The sequence below is a fragment of the Podarcis bocagei genome (genome assembly GCF_964188305.1).
Source record: "Podarcis bocagei genome assembly, chromosome: 1".
Classification (NCBI taxonomy): domain Eukaryota; kingdom Metazoa; phylum Chordata; class Lepidosauria; order Squamata; family Lacertidae; genus Podarcis; species Podarcis bocagei.
The window spans coordinates 100,351,603-100,369,986 of record NC_138125.1 but is presented as its reverse complement, the minus strand read 5'-3'; the positions used below and the strand labels follow the sequence as shown (position 1 = coordinate 100,369,986).

Sequence of the window (18,384 nt, the reverse complement as noted above, 5' to 3'; positions counted from 1 at the left end):
AATGGGGATGCAATGAATTTTGTGGGATTGTGAAGCTCAGTCTTGCTGATATTATAAATCTTCAACACTACAAGAATTTGAACTCACAGAGACAGGGGGAAATCTGGAGTCACACACCCGTGTAGTCTTTATTGGAAATCCAGTCTAAAACTTTGCCTGTTTTGGCCCCTAATACCCAATGAAAAATATAGGGTTTTCACGATCGGCCAAGGGATAGAGCAACATTTACCAGACATTCAGGCTATGTATCACTATCCGCTTTCAGTCTCTATGCTTGCTGCCTCCCACAGCCTAATCTAGCACAACATCAACTACACTATATTGAACTTCATTAGCTTTCAAAGCTTACCTAGCTGCAACTGACCGACTTTCTGTGACTGGTACCCTTTATTTCCTAGTCTTTTGCTGTCACTGTGCTGCAAAAGTTCATGTTTTGTGAATGATGCTCTATGAAGCCCTTGATTTGTACACAGAAGTCCCTTGGAGATCAATAGTTGCTCAAGGCCCTAGATTAAGGGCATGGCAGAATAATAGAAAATAACTTGGAACATTTTTGTCATCTTTCATTTGAGGATTTCCAATGTGTGGTATCAGTTCCAAAATTAAGTCCTGAAGCACCTCTGTGAGGCAGATATCATTATCTGCTTTTTACAGGTGGATACACTAATGTAGAGGATGGTTAAATGACTTGCCTAAAGCCGCACAGGCTGCAATTGCAAAAAGCAAGTCTTACACCCTACAGCTTTGGCTGATAAATCCAACCTCCTAACCACTTGGTCATAGCCTTACCTTTGTCACAATAACTATAGTGTGTCACCTACCCCACAAAGCACTTTCTGAAATTTCAAAAACACTGTACTTATTGATGTTGTTCACTTTAAAATTCCAAAACAAGGCATACAGAAACTCAGTATACTTGCAACTATTTACATTTGCATGGCTTATTCATACTCTCCTGCAAAGTGTGACCTACTGCATTTTCTTTTCCTTTAATGCAATCCTTCCAAAAGTTCCTCTCAGAGCACTTTATCAATATAAATGAGGGGTAATCTTGCTTTGGAGTTTTGTCAAGTTTACCAAGTTGGGTTGCAAGGCTCTTTTGATCAACGCTGTGCTAGAAAGGGAGGTAAACTTGGCAAAACTGGCATGAAAAAAATGACTTGCTTTGTAATAACTTTGTCAGTATTCCAAGGAAGACAGCTGAAACTGACAAAACTCTTGCTCTTAAAAGATTCAAGGACGATCAGGGCCAAAGTACACGTACACCTATAGAAGCATAAAGGTAAAGGTAAAGGTACCCCTGCCCGTACAGGCCAGTCTTGACAGACTCTAGGGTTGTGCGCTCATCTCACTCTATAGGCCAGGAGCCAGCGCTGTCCGCAGACACTTCCGGGTCATGTGGGCAGCGTGACATGCTGCATCTGGCGAGCCAGCGCATCACACGGAACGCCGTTTACCTTCCCGCTGGTAAGCGGTCCCTATTTATCTACTTGCACCCGGGAGTGCTTTCGAACTGCTAGGTTGGCAGGCGCTGGGACCGAACGACGGGAGCGCACCCCGCCGCGGGGATTCGAACCGCCGACCTGACGATCGGCAAATCCTGGGCGCTGAGGTTTTACCCACAGCGCCACCCGCATCTATAGAAGCATAGAATTGTTTAAACCTGGATCTGTCCCAATATAAAGAGGGATGAGTGGGAAGGGGCCCCAGTTTTCAAGAGTAAAATGCTGTATCGACAACAAAATCTCAAGCTTCCCCATGATTGCCAATTCCTTCTCTGTACCTTGTACCCCACCCAAGGACCTTTTCCAGTCCAACTGGAAATCCTGGTATGAGAACTCTAGTTAAATATATATGCTAAATATATATTAGTACAGGATTTAAGTTCATTGATTTCAATAGGTCTACACCATGTATGACTAACGTTAGATATCACTCTATGTGCCTCCTGTTTTATTTGTGTTGTATACTATGCATTTTATTGGTTGTGTACCTGCATGTTTGACTATTTGTTGACTGACATCTGCCTGCCAAGTCAGTCAGCTAGTTTCCTTGGTTTGCTGGACTCAGCTAGATTGGTAAAGTAAAAGCGATTTATATACGTTGTATATGTGATATAACATTGTGCCACCAGATGGCGCTGTGGAGTCCGGTTATTCTCTACCTGTTTTCCCTGTTGAAATTTACAACGCATTTAACTGAAACACTTCTTTTGTGTGTCTAGATCCAGCCTGTTTCACCAAATTCAACAGTACTGAGCAAAACCTTCATAAGAGTGCATGTTATATTCTTGACCATGTTCATAAAATGCTCCCAGTTATCATGCCTGCTGCTAGCCTTTTGTGGAATTCTCCCTACCCCTTGTAGTAAAACCCTCCTGTGTCCCTACTGATAGCTGATAGTCCCAATAGGTCCAAAATTCAGTGAGCTGCTAAATAACCTATATAAAAGAATACCAGTGTCTTCATCTATCCTCTGCTAATTTAATGCTTAGGGATTCTCTCTCTAAGCTAAGTAAGAAGCATACAACACTATTCACGGTCAAAATAAATAAATAAAAATTGTCCACCTTAGAGACCAACTAAGTTTGTTCTGGGTATAAGCTTTTGTGTGCATGCACACTCTTCAGGTACACTGAAACAGTTCTGGATCATTGGTTCAAGTGTTCAAAAAGTCAGTTGGTGCTGAAAATGTTTAGCATACAGATGTTTTGTTCCAATTCCTGATAGACAGTTGTCCATATCCGATGACTCCCATTTGATTGACAGTCTAATAAAGGACTCACGTTTCAATGATACTAAAGTGCTATTCTCTTCTGGCCAGATCATTTTATGAGAGTAAGGGACTGGGTGGACTGGTAATGAATCTGTCAGGGTTTTTTCAAAAATTCTAGCAAAACAAAAGGTGAAGCATGCCACAGCACAGCATGTCTTCATCAAGAAGCTACAGTTTGTTTACATGTTTAATGCTCTCCCCAAAATGTTCTTACCTCTAGCTATCTTTACTCATGCCCACATCAGCCCAGGTGCTTGACAATGGCAACCCCTCCTGTTTTTGAAGTCCCAGGCAGGCAGCAAAACAGGAAGTTCACTGAACCCTTGATGGCCCTCCATACACATAGCTGCAGAGCAGCATCCAGCTGGATAGATCTCAACATATGCAGCCCTGACATTCAGTTCTTTTTGTCATGAGCTTTTGGGGGAGGGTGTTTGGGATTTTCCAGCAGGGAAAACCACAAACCCCTTACTCTGTCGGGATTTGCTCCAAGATGTGTGTGCTGTAGCTGGGGTGCGCTTCACATGGGCAAGCACCAGAAGTGCTAAACTAGAAGCAACTGGCATGATTAGAAACAGGCTGGAATCAGGTAACAAGGCAAGGTACCAGGAGTCTGCTGTTGCTACTGAGTTATACAGTCTGAAGAGCTGGGGCTTTATATGTTCTGATTGACTTGTAGAATCAGCTGGAAGTACAAAAGCTGCAGAGGGCAAGGTCAGCTAGCTGATTATGGGAATCTGCAAACAGAGGATGCCCTTTTAAACAAGGCAAGAGTTGAGAACCTCTGACTCTCCCAATCCCACCAGTGGGCCAAGCTGCATAGCCAATGATCAGGGATGATGAGTGCTGAAGTCCAACAGCATCTGGAGGGCCACAGGTTCCCCACCATTGCCCAAAGGCCGAGTATACCTTCCAAGGAAACAGGATGGTAGGAGTCCAGGAAGAAAGGTTCTGGAGGCTGGTTACTGGAGATCCAGGTTCGAGACTCTCTTTAGCACATTACACTCATAAACCCAACACGAGTAACTTAGCTGGTAGAAACAAGAAGGTAGAATTACCTGATGAAGAACTATCGGAGCATGTTTGGCTGAAGATGCTGAATTAAAGCAGATTGCTGTTGTTGGCATCTGTCTGTCTCAGGAAACAATGCATGAGTGCACCTTTAGAGGTGAAGTCAAACTGTTGGAAGGTTACAGTACCGGGAGCACATGTGTTTTCACAGCTGGGGCAGATGAAGCATCTGGTTGTGCTGATGCAGATGCACCATAGCATTTCTTCTCTCTGCTCTCAATGGCATTAGGAAATAATAGCCATAACGTATGTGCATTCATGTCCAACATGTCTGGAAGTCAAAAATGAGAATGAGTAACATTTTTCAAGGTTCATCTGAAAGGGGGTATATTTACACGCTTAAGATGTTCTCTGTCAGTTCAGAATATCATCCATGATGTTATAGCTAGGACAAGACCCCTCCCGGTTCAAACTAATTATAATCCCTATATGTGCATCACTCTTTGTTTGATTTAGAAAGAGCCTGTGATATGTCCTGCTCAACAGCAGGAAAATCTGATGAGTCTAGATCATGACACAAAAAAACCTAAGGTACATATCTCAAAGTGGTTAACAATAAAGAAAAATCAAAATAATCTAGATACATACACAGACAATAAGCATGATTTCAAATGAGTTAAGAAAAATACAAATAACATATTATCCATATCCACAATATCAGAGAAAATCACTACACAGCACGATACAAATTCCCAACCAACATAAAAACCCACTATTCACACAGAATCTCATTCATTATCTATACTGTGAACTGGAATAAAAACCGCTGCCGCCCCCCCCCCCAAAAAAAAGTCCTTGACACTTCTTGATGCTAATAGAAACCTTCCATATTCCGTATCTTTGAATCAATCATTTTAGCTACAGGGGTACCTCGGGTTAAGTACTTAATTACACTAGGGCTCTCCCAGTTTGTTTCGGGCCCCACACATCAAGCAGGCCACACGCTGGATTTGATCTTTGGCGCCGGTATAGATGTGATCATGTCTCCTTCGATGAAGGTGCCATGGTCTGATCACTACGCTCTGAAAGCCAGGATTGACTTTCCACCCCCACCCTGCTTAGGTGGCGAGCCGATTTGGGCTCGCCCGCAGAGGCTGATGGATCCTGATAGATTCCGTCAAGCCTTGCGGGACCTTGCTCCCCCTGGCGACTCATTGACTGAGCTTGTTGAGGGCTGGAATACCCAGCTCCTGGCAGCCATCGATGAGATCGCACCTAAGCGCCCTCTGCGACCCCGCAGAAACCGGGCTCCCTGGTTTACCGAGGAGCTTCGGAAAATGAAGCGGGACCTCAGACGGCTAGAGCGAGTATGGCGGGGTGCCCGTGACGGAGCCTCAAGAACATCTTATAGGGTTTTTATGAAAACCTATGAGATGGCAGTGAAGGCCACTAAGAAGTCGTACTTCTCGACCTCCATTGCATCCGCTAGCTCTCGCCCGGCGCAATTATTTAGTATAATTCGGTCTTTAACGTCCCTTGAAGGACAGCCAAATTTAAATAACAATCTGACACACAGCTGTGAGGCATTTGCGAGCTTTTTTGCGGAGAAGGTCCTGTTGCTCCGCCATGACCTCCCTGCCAATTTGGATACAATAAAGGAACTGGAGGCCCCTCGACTGTCCTCGGGTCCAGTATTGGACTACTTTGACCGGATATCTCCAGCCGATGTGGACAGATTCCTCCAAGCTGGAAAGCCCACCACCTGTCCTCTTGACCCGTGCCCGTCATGGCTGATTAGAGCGTGTCCAGACGAGGTGCGGGGCCCCCTGGGGGATATCATCAATTTGTCCCTTGGCACCGGGATATTCCCAGGGGAACTGAAGGAGGCGGTGGTGCGTCCGCTCTTAAAGAAAACATCATTAGATCCCTCAGATCTATCCAATTACCGCCCGGTCTCGAATCTTCCATTCCTGGGTAAGGTGATTGAGAGAGCGGTTGCTGAACAGCTTGGTAGGTTTCTGGATGAAACATCTGCTTTGGATCCATTCCAGTCTGGCTTCCGCGCTGGTCATGGGACCGAGACGGCTCTGGTCGCCCTAACAGATGATCTCCGCAGGCAGCTGGATCGAGGCGGGTCGGGGCTGCTGATTCATCTAGATCTGTCAGCAGCCTTTGACATGGTCGATCACGAACTCCTGGACCACCGCCTTGCCGACGTGGGGATCCAGGGCACAGTCCTTCAATGGCTGCACTCGTTTCTCTCTGGTCGGGGACAGAGGGTGGCGCTTGGGGGAGAATTGTCATCGCGCCACTCCTTGGTGTGTGGAGTGCCTCAGGGTGCGATTCTCTCCCCGATGCTTTTTAACATCTTTATGCGCCCCCTCGCCCAGCTTGTCCGGAGTTTTGGGCTGGGTTGCCATCAGTATGCTGATGACACCCAACTCTATCTGTTGATGGATGGCCATCCTGACTCGGCCCCAGACACACTGACCAGATGTCTGGAAGCTGTGGCTGGATGGTTACGTGGGAGCCGGTTAAAGTTAAATCCTTCGAAGACAGAGGTCCTCTGGCTGGGGCGGGACGATATGGGATTGAGGGGGCAACTCCCATCTCTTGCGGGGGTGCAATTAGTGCCAGCACCGTCCATTAAGAGTTTGGGTGTAATCTTCGATACCGCCCTCTCTATGGAGGCGCAGATTACAGCTATAACAAAGGCGGCATTTTTTCATCTCCGCCAAGCTAAGCAGTTGGCCCCTTATCTCTCTCGCCCTGACCTAGCCACTGTGATCCATGCGACGGTCACCTCCAGACTGGATTATTGTAACTCGCTCTACGTGGGGCTGCCCTTGAGACTGACCAAGAAACTCCAGCGGGTGCAGAATGCCGCGGCGAGACTCCTTATGGGGTCTTCGCTGCGAGATCACATTCATCCGGTACTATACCAGCTGCACTGGCTCCCGGTGGAGTACAGGATCAGGTTTAAGGTGCTGGTTTTAACCTTTAAAGCCCTATACGGCCTAGGACCCTCGTACCTACGGGACCGCCTCTCCTGGTATGCCCCACAGAGAAACCTACGGTCTGCAAATAATAACATCCTCAAGGTCCCAGGCCTCAGAGAGGTTAGGCTGGCCTCAACTAGAGCCAGGGCCTTCTCAGCTGCGGCTCCAATCTGGTGGAATGCTCTGTCACAAGAGACTAGGGCCCTGCGGGACGTGACATCTTTCCGCAGGGCCTGCAAGATAGAGTTGTTCCGCCAGGCCTTTGGTCAGGGCACAGCCTGACTCCCTCCTCTGGCAACCTGCACAGAATTTTGCTTAATTGGTTGCCATCAATTTGATTTAATTAATTTTTATAATGAAATATTTTTAGATTGTGTGACTATTTGACTGTTTGATTATTTGATTGTTGTTAGCCGCCCTGAGCCCGGCTTCGGCTGGGGAGGGCGGGATATAAATAAAATTTATTATTATTATTATTATTAATTCGTTCCAGAGGTCTGTTCTTAACCTGAAGCACCACTTTAGCTAATGGGGCCTCCTGCTGCCGCCAGAGCACGATTTATCCTGTTCTCATCCTGAAGCCAAGTTCTTAACCCATGGTAATATTTCTGGGTTAACGGAGTCTGTAACCTGAAGCGTATGTAACCTGAAGTGTATGTAACCTGAAGCATATGTAACCCGAGGTACCACTCTACTCTTAAAGGCAGGCTGATTCAAAAAGAAGGGCAATCTAATGTAAGCTTTCCCCTTGGTATTTCTCATGATAAAATGGCTGTGCAAGCCTACTCACAACATGATAAAGTTGTAAATAACACATCCAGAAAAAATTGTTTTTTCTATAACATATTCCAGGGTGAGACATGCCTTGCCATTTTATTATGTTGGGAGCCCTTTTTGCAGCTCACCAAGTGAATATTTTAAGAGAAAGTCACCTTGAGACTTGCATAAAACAGCCCTGCAACAGTATTTCATAAATGGGACGGATATGCTACAGCAATGCCATCTTCCCCTTTATTGCACCTTGCAGATGAGGCCCTTCCTAATCCTTAAGGTCATCTTTCCTTTTCTCTGTCCATTGCCCTTCAGTGGTCTGGGCTCCTGCCTCTCTCCCTACCCGCAACTCCTGCTTTCTTCCTATGGGCTTATTTTTACTTTGTCTTTCTTGACTGTACTTGGTTCTCCTCATTTTCCCCCCTATTTTGCCTCAAAACACACATATCCTCTCACACAACCCTTTTTATTTCAATTCCTACATTCAGAACAATGGCAGGAGGCGCAGTCTCTTTATGCCCTTTAAAACTCTTCTGTATTTCTTAAAATTCCCTTTGGACAAAGCAGACACATACGTCAGATGAGTTCTCCGAGATATCTTTTCTGCACAGCTATCACTTTACATACAGCTAATTGAGTAACACTGACCTTTTATTCGCACTGTATGTGAGATGTTTTTAACGAGAGATGCCAGTTCATCATATTCTCTGTAAATTATTAAAGGAGCTAACATGGGAAGCTGACTTAGACAAGGTTGGACTATTTGTACACCTAGCCCAGTACTGATGGGCAATCTCTCACCAGAGGCTCTGGCAGAAGTCTTTGGCATTATGAGATCCTTTTAACAGAAACCACGGATGCAAAGCATGTGCTCTACCCCTAAGCTACAGTCCCTCCTGAAATATACTGAATAACAGAAGGCAGCCCTGTATAGCAAAGCTTTTTAAGGTTTAACGTTTTGCTGTGTTTTTATATACCGTAAGTGTAGTGGCTGGGGCAGTCATATAGGCGGGGTACAAATATTATTAATTGTGATTTCTTCTCTTCCTCTGTTTCTTCTCTTCCCTTTCCTTCTTGATGTGCTTTTTCCTTAGGTAAACATTGGACAATTACCTACATTAGAGTATAATGGGCTGGCCTTTGGTCCCATCTGCACTATACAATCAAAGCAATTTTATACCACTTTAAACACCTGTGGCCGCTCCGAAAGAATCCTAGGAATTGTGGTTTATTAAAGATCCTGAAAGTTGCTAGGAGACCCCTATTTGCCTCACAGAGCTACAATTCACTGAGTTCCCTAGGAAGAGGGATCGATCGTTTAACAACTCTAAGAATTGTAGCTTTGGAAGGGGGATACGGGGTCTCCTAACAATTTCCAGCATCCTTAACAAACCACAATTCCCAGGATTCTTTGGGAGCAGCCAAGACTCTTTAAAGTGATATGGTGCTGCTTTGAAATTATAGTGCAAATGGGGCTTTTATCTGCCGACATAAATCTGCAGTTCTCTACATTACATGTCAGAATTTTTTTAAATTAAGCAGCTACTATGTACTACCTATAATCCTTTTTTAAAGTGTTTCAAAGTGCTTTCCTTATCTATCTTCCCCTGTATTTGACTATTTGCACTATTTGTACTTTTGCAGCATTGCATTGGGAAGCACTTCACACACCATAGGTATATTACCCCAGTGTGGGGTAAGCAGTGTGGGATACCACTTAGAAGCACTGAATGAGGAATGCTGAGAGCCAGATCCAAATCCTTGGTCAGTCATAAGACTTGGGACAATCACTATACCATACACTACATGTGAAGGGGGTCCAAAGGGGCAGTGGGGCTGTGCTGCTGGTTCTGCCCCCATGCTGCATGGTGTCCCCAGGCATGGGACCTGAGTGTGGGTGTCTCAGCAGGAGAAGCCTATACATATGAGCTTTCATGAGAGCTAGAATCCCAATGGTACAGGGTTCCAGCACCCATGGAAGTCTACATGCAGAGGCTTCCTCCTCTGCTCAAATGCCCATGCTCCATTCCTGGATGCCAAAGGAGGGAGCCAGGAAAGATGTGCGGCATCAAGGGCAGGGTCATCAGCCCCCATTTTAATGCATGGGCCCCATTCATGTAAATAACACTTTAGGGGGACTCATGTCGCAGTCTAAACTGACTCTGGGTTGTTTTGAGTATCAAATGGAAAGCAAGGAAAGAACAGATGTTTACAGTGTTGCAGTGTAGCCCATATGGGCACCACTGCTGCTTACCTGGACAGGGATGGAGTAAGAGCAGGGCAATAGGAAGGGCAGATCTGCGCAGACACAGCAACATAACCATTCCTGCAGGGGATCCCATGCAACCCCAATAAAATAAGCTGCTTCACCACATGGGCCACTGCTTAGCATTGTCCTAAGCTCCTTAAAACAAGGGCAGGATTTAAACACAAAAATCAGTATTTGTAGCAATATTTGTATTTCCATAGAATGCAGATCAACACTAAGTCAGTGCTGTTACCTCAGTCACCACCTTCTCTCTTCTTCAGTTTTGCTTTCCCCACTGTCAGAAGGAGATATATCTCTTTTGTTTATGTGCCTGTGACATAAAAGGGCCAGATATACTGATGGTGCTAAATATATCACCTGGTTGCATCCAAGGAAATGTGTGAGGCCCTTCCATTGGTTCAGCTGGGACCAACTACCCCAGGGCAATTCTCACCACATGACTGACCCCATCAAGAGCCAATCCACTTTAAATACATCGGATGGAGAAGGAGAGAGAGAAAAGCCCCTTCATCCAGCTGCCTCAGACCAATTGCCATTTGCTTACACACACAATTTGCTGGTGCCTGAATTTGCTTCTCTCTCTTTTTGTATTATACCTCTTAGATTATAAGCCCCCCCCCGAACGATTTGCCAGAAAGACAGTATATTATTTATGCATGCAAGCATGCATACAATTTATATATCTCTATAACCAGTTTATAAGAAAAAGTACAGTGATTTAAAAAAAAAAAAACACACACACAGCTTAAGTCTAAGAAATACATGGTATCAAAATACAATAAAATACTGAATCACAACACTAAGCAGATACTGACAGAGAGAGTGGGGGAAATAAAACATCGGAGGAAGCCTGATTATACAAAAAAGTTTTTAAAAGGTGTTTGAAACAAGCCATGGCTGATTTGCTCTGAATCACAAGGGGGAGTGGTGGGAGGATGTGAAGAAAGCTTATTTCCATGATGTAATCACCAATACCAAAATGCTCTCATTAATATAATAAATACATTTAAAAATTGTCACCATCAACATAACCATCATAAAAAGACCAGGTGGCATTGTATCTTTTGGACCAACTGGTTGTTTACAGCTTTTACAAGCTTTTGCTAGGCGCAGGTCCATTCCATCGTGCACAGGTGTTCAGCAGCAAAACTGAAATAGATTTTGTTACAGCTCCAGATTGCCAGGGGTGTTCAGATCAGAGAACAAAGAAGACTAAAGTTCTTCAGAAGTCCCTTGGCTGCTATATACCACATGTTTTCAAACATACATTTATATGCCAAATTGTTCAGCGCTTCTTAACTGTACAATAAGTGGTTTCTTGGTTTGATTTCAGATTTTGGCCATGCCAGAGTTAATCCCTCCCTAGGGTTATTCTTCTTGATGGCATAATAGTTATCTGAGCAAATTTGTCTGTGCCATGCCTTTGACCGCAAAAAAACGGTTAAAAACATTACGCCCATATGATTACCTAATACCTAAAGACCAGTGTGGTTTTGAACTGGGAGTTGCGCCAATTTTTAGACAGCGGAACTCAAAGCAACAAATGAGTGAGCGTGTCCATGGTTACATTGCCCTAAGCAACAGCAGGGGACCTTTCTAGAAGCAATGAGGCAGGTAGTCGACTTATCCTCAGGGTCCCTCAGATGTACCAGTATTTCTTCCTGTTTTGAAACGGGTATCAAAGTATCTGATAGCACACAACGTCCTGAACAGACTGTACCCAAGATATTTTTAGCATACCAACTCTACTGTTCAGTGTACTATTTTTCTAACCTTGTATTTAGTTCTGAACAAACCACTTCAGATATACCTCCTAGACATAACACAGATTTGACGTTTGTCAAGTCCTGGGGGACACAAGAATCAATCTCTTCCATGCCGTAGGCTCAGCTTAATTTCTCCTTAATTTCCAAACCATGGAACGGTTGGATTAATGGTGACCCACCAAACTCAACATAGCTCACCAACCATTGTATGGCAACCACCCAAAGCTTGCTAGACCTCTCCTGGCTATTTGGGATTACCAAAAAAAAAAAAAGGAAGGGGGGTTAAGGATCTCAATGGCTACTAGCCACAATGGTTATGTTCTAACTCCACTATCAGTGGCAATATGTCTCTGAATACCAGTTGCTGGAAATCACAGGGAGGAAGAGTGCTGTTGTATTCAGGTCCTGCTTGTAGGCTTCCCATAGGCATCTGGTTGGCCACTGTGATAACAGGATGCTATATTAGATGGGCCTCTAGCCTGATTCAGCAGGGCTCTTCTTATGTTCATATGATAGCCATGGAAATTAAACTTGGTCTCCATCTACAGAGGCAGCATACTTCTGAACACCATTTGATGAAGGTATAGGATGAGGTGAGAGCTGTCACCTTTATGGCCTGGCAAGCAATGGGCTTTGTGAAAGCATCTAGTACATTGTTGGAAGTAGAGAATTCTTGACCTGATCCAGCAGGGCTCTTCTTATGGGATCTTCTAAATAGGTCATCCATAATAACCATTCTTCAGTACAGGCAAAATCAAATTGTGCTTAGCACTAAATAAAGGCCCAAAATTAGATTTCAGAACAAGCCTGTTCAACATGTAACTTGCCATTCACATTGACCAACACCTTGAAGAGTTTTCATGTAACTTTCACATCAGGAGGAAAGCCAGAGTCACGTCTGGTTAAGCAAGTCTGAGCCAAGAGGACCTGTTGCTCAAGGTGAAGCAATGACACAAGTCAGGTAATAATGCCTGTCATTTTGACTGTCTTCCTAATCCTGATCTGATGTCAGATCTGGAAACGTCCTGGAAATGCATCCTGCATTGCTCTGCTATGTAATCCTCAGAGATAAAACTGTCAGCTTGTGCTGGCACACAAATGGAGATGTGTTTGCTAGAAAGATTAACTGAGTTGCTCAAAAGCATTTTGTCAGGGTCAGTTCAGTCTTAGCAAGCAGTAAACTATCCCACAGGAGAGCAGATTTTTCTTCCTCTTGAACATAACACCCTACCCAATGGAAGAAAATAAGACCACGGCCTTCTTTGGGGTTCCCTTCTGAGTTCTGTTTGGGACTCTGAAATACAGCTCTGTCCATTTACAAGGTGATTTCCAGGCATCAAATTAGCTCACACAATACCCCTCTGAGGCACTTAAAACAGCATTATCCCATTTTACAGATGGATGAGTTAAGGCATAGGGGTTAAGTGCTTTGCTGGAGGCCACAAAGGGAGCCATAGAGAAAACAGTCCTGCTTCTGCTACACAGCACACAGCATGCCTTCATTGCACAGGCCATTAGACATTAGTCACTCAGTAACAAGCACGTGGTTTGGATGAGCAAAGTGGAAGAATCGGAGTCAAAAGTAGAAATAGTTGGGGTGACAACAGTGGAGTGAGGTGAATACCTCCCCTGGTACAGTGTCATGGTTGGAATGGGGCAGGCATAGCTAGGGATGATGGGAGTTGTAGTCCCAAAACATCCGGAGGGCCGAGTTTGCCCATGCCTGGAATAGGGGATACCTTTTCCATTCCATTTGTCTGCCGCAGAAAGAGAGGTGTAACAGCACATTTGTTTATCATTATCCCAGGGCCCACTCCCATCCTCCTCAGCAGTGAAAACAGGCCCCTTTGGCTCCTCCTTCCTCTCAGTTGCCAGCTATTAGTAACCATTTCATCTGACTGCAGCAACAGAGGTGACACAGCTGCAACATATAGGACCATAGGATGCTGCTTGATGCCTCCACTGTGAGTTAAAGTGCTCTTTCTGTTCATGGCAAGGACACGGATGCAACAAAGACGCCTGCTGCTATAAGCTTGACTCTTATATCTATAGAATAATGTGACTAAAGATGCTTTTAGTTCATCTTTTCAAAAGCTAGTCAACCATTTCAGCAGTTACATTTAAGTGTCACACTTCGTTCATCAGCAAATGTCATAAACATTTTGTAATCATTCAACAAGTGTGTGCTAATGATTCACAGATGCCTGATATGCTATTATTGTAAAGGCACTTAAGGTTCCACACTGTAAATTGCAAGTTTTCAAAAACTTCTAACAAGTAGACTTGATTCTAATTTTCACAACCTATTCCATGGTAGCAAAGCATTTAATGCAATCAACAAATGAGGAAAAGTGCTGTTTTTTTCAGAAAAGATTTGTTGCACACACAGAGAATGAGATGCTTTTGCTGACATAGCCACCTCTTTTATGGCTTTGGAAATCATTAATCACACACTTCTACTCCTTTTCAAAAGAAGCTTTTCAGACAATCTCCCCCCCCCCCATCCCTTAAATATAGTTTGAGTAACAACAGGGACTATACATTTTTTAAAAGCCAACTCCAAAAGACCATAATCCGAAAACTACTAACTGTGGAGGAATCCCAGTGAAATTAATGCCAGACAAATGAGTTGTGGACTCCACTCCAGGCTGCAGTACTAAGCCATTGACTGGTAAGTAAGGTTTGCTTCAAACAGTACATGTTTTCTACACAGAAGCAAACACATTGATATCATAAAAAGCATGGAACTCGTGCATGGATTTGACTTCTTATGAGAAGCCACAACCACAACCAATCACCTTTTCCCCACATGTGCACACTCAATGAAATGGTTGTGTGTTGTTATCTGCATGTTGGTTTGGGAGGGGAGGGAGGTGGTTCCCCTGTTCTGTCCTCGAAGAAAACGCCTAATACTTCAAGCAACCCTAAGTTTCATCAAAAGCAGCAGAGCACAGTTCCGATTCCCAAATAAATGAATGATCGATCTTATAGTCATTGACATTTGAAAACTCCATTCTTGAAGACCCTTGCCTTCAAGGGAGTTTTTCATCAAACCAACAAAGTCACCTTTGACCTTCTTTTGACTGCTGAATGAGCTTAATTTGTGAACCAGCGAAGTAGAATAAGAGGGGACAACCAGCTTCTGCGCCAATTCAATGTAGCAAACCTTGACTTTATTGCTGGACCTGTAAGTAAATACTCTAGTCTAGAGTAAATAGTAGAGTTTAGAGAAAAGCCTGTAGACCAGGCATAGGCAAACTCCGGCCCTCTAGATGTTTGGGACTACAATTTCCATCATCAATTGTAGTCCCAAACATCTGGAGGGCCGGAGTTTGCCTATGCCAGCTGTAGACAGTTGCCTCTGGCCCACCTGCCAAAGGGTGAGCTTCAAGGCCAGGAGCTCCAGGTTGTGTCCCAACATGCCCATTTGCTGCAAAGCAAGTTTTTTGGTTTCCATTTCCAGTTATAAACATGGGGCTGGGGTGGGAGAGACAGGAATACTGATTATTATGATGCTTATGATGATGATTATGAAACCTTAGGATGGGGAACTTTTTTTTCAGCCTGACAGACCATTCATTCCCTCACAGGGAACTTTCCAAGAGCTGCATGCCAGTGCTGGATGAGGCCCAAAAGTAAGAAGTGAGCAAAGTTGGAAAGAAACTGGGAGAAGCAAGAGATTTGTGTATTTATTTATCTATCCCTCTTATACAGTCATACCTCAGGTTATAGATGCTTCAGGTTGCGTTTTTTCAGGTTACGGACCGCCAAAACCTGGAAGTACCGGGTTACTTCTGGGTTTAGGCAGTCGCTCATGCGCAGAAGCGCTAAATCACGCTTTGCACATGTGCAGAAGCGCTGAATCGCAACCTGTGCGTGCGCAGATGCGTTGCTGCAGGTTGCGAACGTGCATCCGGCGTGGATCATGTTGACAACCCAAGCGTCCACTGTATATTGTTCTTTGTTGAGAACGCCCCAGGATGGTTTACCCCCAATAAACATATCAAAACAATACAGTAAAATACTGTCAGGTGGAACTGAGGCTCCCCACACCTGTTTTAGAGTGGTTTGTACGTCCTACAGAAAATCTGTAAATGAAGTCATCTGTCATTCTATCAGATCAGTAGAATTCTATCAAAGATGTCCTTATCACTGAAATTCATAAGACAGGTTCAAATTGGATGGTGAAACATTTCTGCTTCAGTTTTTTTAAAAAATAATTTTTATTAAATTTCCAGTTGACAAACCAATCATATCACATTGGTTCCAAATTATACCAATACATAATAAAACGCCAAATATTTAACCGAATTTTAAATTTTTGTTGGGGGTACCCATGCTTCGAGTTCAGAAAGGGTCTAATCCTCTCATATTTCTGCTGCTTTGATGTTCACAAGTCCCATCTTTCCATCTCTTTGTTGTTATCCTTTACAAATCCCGTCTTCCAATCTTATTGTTGTTATCACTTTTTTCCCTTTCTTTATAACCTCTGAGATTATCTCCACAAGCGAGTTGAAGCAAACATTATTATAGTCCTGTGTGGATTTTCACACTAATCCAAAAGTCCTGTTCAAACGGCAGACGCCATTTCAGCAGTTCCCATAAGATACAGTCTAGGCGTCTGCTCATTAACTTTCCCAGACCAGTTGCTCCATACATCAGTCTTTTCAGGGGAGTTCTTGCCAGATCAAACGTAGAATTCAGATATGATAACAAAACCGTGGCTTCCTCCCCCCTTGACCGTAAATCCTGCAACACAGTCTGTCTCATAATGGCGGTTCCCGGGAGGCTAATTACTCCCATCATTAGCCTCTTAATTACCTCGTGTGAGCCGGAGAGATGGTACAGTGGTGCCCCGCAAGACGAATGCCTCACAAGACGGAAAACTCGCTAGACGAAAGAGTTTTCCGTTTTGGAGGTGCTTCGCAAAACGAATGTCTTATGGGCTTGCTTCGCAAGACGAAAATGTCTTGCGAGTTCCTGCGGGTTTTTTTTCCTTTCCCCGCTTTTTCTAAGCCGCTAAGCCGCTTATCAGCTGATCCGATAAGCTGATAAGCCGCTAATAGCGCTAATAGGGCTAATCCTCTAATCCGTCAATGGGCTTGCTTCGCAAGACGAAAAAACCGCTAGATGAAGAGAATCAAGGAACGGATTCTTTTCGTCTTGCGAGGCACCACTGTATTGTCGGCCATCTTCCAATGCGCCCCTAGCAGGGCCCCCTCTGCTTCAGTTTTTGGGCTTTTCAAAACATTTAGCCAAACCAGCAGTGTAGGACCCAATTTAATGATTTGACTTCTATGTCCCTCTTTTCACGTTGTCACCTTTCCCCATCCTTACCTACACTGCTAACAGTCCTGCCTAGAAAACCTTCAGTATTGCAGTATGGGAACTGCAATTCCCAAGAGCTGGGGAGGCCTGTGTAAAACTTCCTTCTCCATATTTTTCCACTTCTATTTTTAAAAAAAGGAAATGAAATGCCACAGGTGCAACCCACCTTAAGTCACTTGTGCAACCTACTTATTGGCCCACTCAACAATCCCTGTAGATCAGTGTAGATCTGTGCTCCTGAAGCAGCGACGCACCAAGTTCCTATAGAGCTATGCCCCCCCACTGAAGAACTGCAGGTTATACAGAAAGGGGGAGCAACAAAAATGGTCAGAAGTCCAGAGCATCTTTCATATGAAAAAAGGCTTACGAGGTTAGGTTCAGGGAGAAAAAAACAATGTCTAAAGGAAGGCGAGTGTGGCAATTGTTTCTCTCTGAAAACACTGGAAAGGCAGTAAGAACAGCTAAACGACTTTTTCACACAGCTCATAGTAGTTAATATATGAAATTCTTGCCACAAGGTATAGTGATAGTTGCAAAAAAATTGCACAACAAATTGTGGCAGCAATAACAAACTTATGCATGGAAAGTGCTGCAAACAAGTGCAAAAAACCAGTGGTTCTGCATTAGTTTTCAACTGTTAAGCAGTGTGTGTGTGTGTGTGTGTGCGCGCGCGCGCGCGCACGTGCGCGCGTGTGTAACACACCAAACTAGCAGTACACACCGGGATTAAGATGACCACAGTTGTGACAAAGACTTCTTTGCTAGAATTGTACGAACAAAAAGCATACATGATCCTTGCCTGTTCAAAGCAAAGAAAGGCTTCACCAGTGCTAGTTAATGCGGTATTTTACATCTCTCCGGTATTGTGGGTGTTGATAAAGTTTTCTAGTTGGATCTTCCTTAATTTGGCACTATGTTGTTAAATTAATTATTATTATTATTATTATTATTATTATTATTATATTTTTATTATTATTATTATTATCATCATCATCATTATCATTGCTTACTCTTATTGCAACCCATTCTTATGTATGCAACTGTCATACAGACTAATCGAAAATAAACATGTACAGGATTGCAGCTTTGGCAACTTTTATAGATTACGAATCAAGTTTAGATGGTGTGTGTGTGTGTGTGTGTGTGTGTGTGTGTGTGTGTGTGTGGAACAACACCTCCATGTTCACTGAGTACCAAACGACGGACAAAGAGCAAACTATGACTATGTAAATTTGGCCTGTCGCTTTCGGAGACCTCTCCTTAAAACGAACATGATCTGCATCTTCCAAGGCTGGCTTTCTCTTCTCGTTGCTAACCATGTTTCTCTGGGGTCTGATTTGGGTTGCTTCCCTCTTTTAGAATACGTAGAATCCCTGGCGATAGAGGACACGAACTCAGTTCCTCAGCCTTGGATTTTGGAAAACGAAGCCCTCTTAAGCGGAGCTGTAGACTCAGTGGGCAAACC

At 44.0% G+C, this 18,384-nt stretch overlaps 1 protein-coding gene across 1 annotated transcript in view; it reads right to left on the bottom strand.

Annotated features, from left to right (window-relative positions):
- THSD7B (thrombospondin type 1 domain containing 7B) overlaps positions 1–18,384 on the bottom strand; it is a 628,355-nt gene that overhangs the window by 596,496 nt on the left and 13,475 nt on the right. The window contains exon 2 of the mRNA XM_081199464.1: positions 3,834–4,117. The gene's annotated coding sequence lies outside the window, so the exon portion shown is untranslated. The remainder of the gene's footprint in view (positions 1–3,833; positions 4,118–18,384) is intronic.